Consider the following 4,032-nt stretch of genomic DNA (forward strand, 5'->3'; position numbering starts at 1 on the left):
GGACCCCAGCAGCAAGCTAACCTACTGGTTGGAGCATGTGCCTCCTGGTGGTCAGTGCACATCATAACGAGCAGTTGAGTAGCCTTAGCATATCATTAGCACATTATGCTTTGATTGGTTGAACAGATGACTGGATACTTAGCATATTAGGCTTTTATTATATAGGATATATATTGAGAGAAGCCAAAATATGGCCTCTTCCCCAATTTGAATTTTGCTCCTCACATACACATCTTTGGAGGGTGAATTCAAACGCTGAGTTGTGCAAGCCCCTTGAGGAAAGCTCTAAATCTTTTTAGGAAAACAAGGTGAGAACAACATATCCAGTCCCCATGCTGGATTGTCATCTCTGGACTTTATCATCTCTGGGCAGTAAAAAATTCGGGGAAGAACCTAAACCAGGGGTCCTCAAACTTTTTAAACAGGGGGCCAGTTCACTGTCCCTCAGACTGTTGGAGGGCCGGACTATAGTTTTAAAAAAACTATGAACAAATTCCTATGCACACTGCACATATCTTATTTTGAAGTAAAAAAAAAAATGGGAACAAATACAATATTTGTATTTGCATGTGGCCCGCGGGCCGTAGTTTGAGGACCCCTGACCTAAATCATCACAGGATGATATTAACCACAAGTTCGCAGAGGACAACCAGACAATTGAGCACGGCAGGCAGACTTTTAGCCCCTCACACCCATAACCATAGACAAGGCGAGGCAAAATGTGACTTTACTACACAATAGATGAAGCCCAGAGGTGCCCATGAAGCTTTGTGCATGGGCCAAGGAATGAGAATGAGAATGTGAATTCCAGTGATACAGCAGAAATGACTCAGGACCCAGAGAGTGGAAAAAAATTTAGGCCTTTTTTTTTCATCTCCAACATATCCAGATAGATAGTCAAAGCCCAGGAGCTTTAAGCTCTTAAAGCACTATTTTATGACATCATGAAGCTCCCAAGTAGTAACTGTCAATACCAGTAAGGTAGAATCTATTCTGACCACTGAATGTATCTCACCCAAAATTTTAGTTCCCCAAGATTCTAAATTATGCATCCTGAAATCTAGCTTTCTAGTAAGTTAAAGTTTTAAATTGGAGAGCAGTGAGCAGTGGGAGGCTCAAAACTGTCCCACTGAAGTGTCCTTTACTTCAGATGGCTTGCCGTCCATGCCCCTGCTGACTCAGTCCCAGTGTGTCTCCAGTGGGGACACAGGCGCTCCCCAGGGGCTGCATGTTCACCAGGAGGACAGTGGTATCACCATCGAGCTGAGAAAGGAGTCCTGGGTTTCTAAGCATGCCCGGAGGAAGTGCCAGGATAAGTTCGTGTGTCACCTCTGACATGTGTGTCATAGGTTCGCCATCACTGTCCTAGAACCTAGTCAAGGCTTGATAGAGGACAACGTTACCATTTCAGCATAACAATATGCGATATAATCACTGAACATGAAGAGAGTATTCTGGGGATGTTGTCATGAAGGCTCTCTTCCTATTTGCTGCATGCCTTCCTAACATACTACATTTTATACCAAGGTTATAGTAAATGTGGTATGTTTTAGTGATCTTTTACTATGTATCTGGTACCCCAATATTGAGTGACTTAAAAACTATACATTTATTATCTCAGGTTTTATGAGTCAATGATCCAGGAAAGGCCTACCTGAGTTCTCTGCTTCAAGGTCTCTCACAAGGCAGCAATTTTGGTGTCAGCTGGGGTTGGCTGCAGTTTCATCCGAAGACTTGACTGGGGAAGAACCAACTTGTGTGCTCATTCATATATTTGTTGTCAGGATTCAGTTCCTTAAGGCATGTTAGACTGAGGTCCTGGATTCCTTGCTGGCTAATGGCTAGAGGCCACCCCTTAATTCCTTGTCTTCTAGGCCTCCCCAATACAGCAGCTTGCTTCATCAAAGTCAGGAGAGAGTCTGCTAACAAGACAGAAGTTACCACTGTTTGTAAGTTAGTAATGGAAATGACATCCTATCACCTTTCCCTTATGTTATGATTCAGAAGCAAATCACTAAGTCCAGCCTACACACAAGGGAAAAAGTAATCACACGTGGGTGTAAATATCCAAAACTGTGGGAATCATTGCAACTTTCTTAGAAGTCTTCTGAACATAAGTGTCTTCTTAGAAACCCCACTCAGTTCACCGAAGCAACAATAGTGACCAACTGTGACAAACAGATGCTTGTCCTCCTTCATATTCATGTCATGAAGGTCAAAGCTATTTAACGTCTAAGTGGAGTACAGGCTGGCAAGAATAACATAAAAAAGACGAGCTTCCAAAGAAGAAGGGAAAGGTGAAATGCAGGTAAAGGTGGTGTGAGGATAGTTCCCCAGAAGGCAAGAGAGGGACAATTTAATGAATATTTCCCAAAGGAGTGTAGAAGCTGGTTGCAAAGACAAAACAAACCCTCTCTCTTACTTCCCCATTATTGCCTTCTTGTCCAGAGTCATTTCATTTCCTATAATTTGGAGTTTTAGGAAATGCTTACTGTGGAGGCCTTGGGACAGGAAAGAGGTGGGATGGAGACCAGGACAAAAACTGGAAGTGGGAGGAATCAGTCAGAGGCCCCAACATCCACGTGAATAGACCATCTAATAATCTGGCCTCTCACAGTCATCCCTTCTTAGCTTAGAGCCCTTTAACCTCCATTCCAGGTCACATCTTAGAACTTTAACACCAGGAACACTTCTACCTTCTGAAAATATAGTCTAACATTGCACCCTTTCTACTTTACTCTTTCAGCTTATGCCTCAGTATGCCAACCCCTCAACATATTCAGGAGTGACAAGCCTCTTTACACTTTCTCCCTGTCCATCTGACAACCTTTGTCTTCATTTCCTCTCCAAAGAAAACTTCATGTTCATCACTTAACCCCAAACCTAAATAGCTCTACTCTAAACAGCCTGCACCATTCTCCTTTTATCTGTCTTGACTGGAAAAAGTTAATTTTGCCTTTTTTAGACCTGTCTTCTGATAAGTGACTAGTTCCTCTTGCATTAAATACACAATTTAATATGTTTGTGTCACCATAAATTTATGTTCTACAACTAATTGTCAGTCCCAACACTGCAAGAAAAGAATCCATTCATTCATTCATTCAGTGCTTAATATGTACTAGGCTGTTCTAAGCACTAGGGACACACCGCTAAAGGAAACAAACCTCTCTGTCTTGGTGGAGATTTTATGATTGTTTATGTAACCAATTATTTTGCCTAAATACTCAAAACTATTGTATCCTTTTACAGCTTCTCCACACTCCTCTCTCATTGAGCATATATTCACCACCGGTGAATGAGAAGTCATCAGATCAGAGTTTTCATCACAAAAACTTCAAATCAACAACAAAACTAAAACTGTGACTTAACCTCCCACTTCTTTTACCTCCTTCCTTTCAATTATATTGAAATGTTTCTCTTGAATGCTTTCTTTGATCCTCCCGAGCTAGGCTATATCCTTGCTTTTCAATTAAAAAAAAACTTTTCACACTGTGTGGAATATCTGGCTTAATGATCTACCTTCCAAGAGTACCAAGACTATGTTTATCTCATCAAAGCAGATGTACCTAGTGGAGCTCAGAAACCTCTGGAGGAATGTACCAGCACTGGGAGGGATTTCTATGGGAAGGCTCCACCCAAAGTACCCCATCCAACTACTCCACCCCAGAAGCCCAATGATGCTGAGGGACTGAGGGAAGTGCCTCTATCCAGGGGTGGGGCTTGAGAGGTTTAAAGTTTTTGGCTTCATAGGAACTGGACCAAAGGGTACCTAACGTCAGGCTTCTGGGTCTACTTCCATCGCTTATGGAAGAGTTTAAATTTAACTCAAAGACAATCCCTGAAAGAATCTGGACTCCCAAGTTATCTTCTTTCTACCCTACCTGAAGGATCCTTCCTTCCAACTGTTATTTCCATCCTCAACTGCCAACTGCCAGTCTCCAGCTCTCTCAGACCCACCTCCCTACCCCACCCACCAACCCCCTAGCCAACCACCTGGGAGTTCCTGTGGCTCAGAGGCTGCCTAGAGGCCTG

The sequence above is a fragment of the Myotis brandtii genome, unplaced genomic scaffold (genome assembly GCF_000412655.1).
Source record: "Myotis brandtii unplaced genomic scaffold, ASM41265v1 scaffold266, whole genome shotgun sequence".
Taxonomy (NCBI): domain Eukaryota; kingdom Metazoa; phylum Chordata; class Mammalia; order Chiroptera; family Vespertilionidae; genus Myotis; species Myotis brandtii.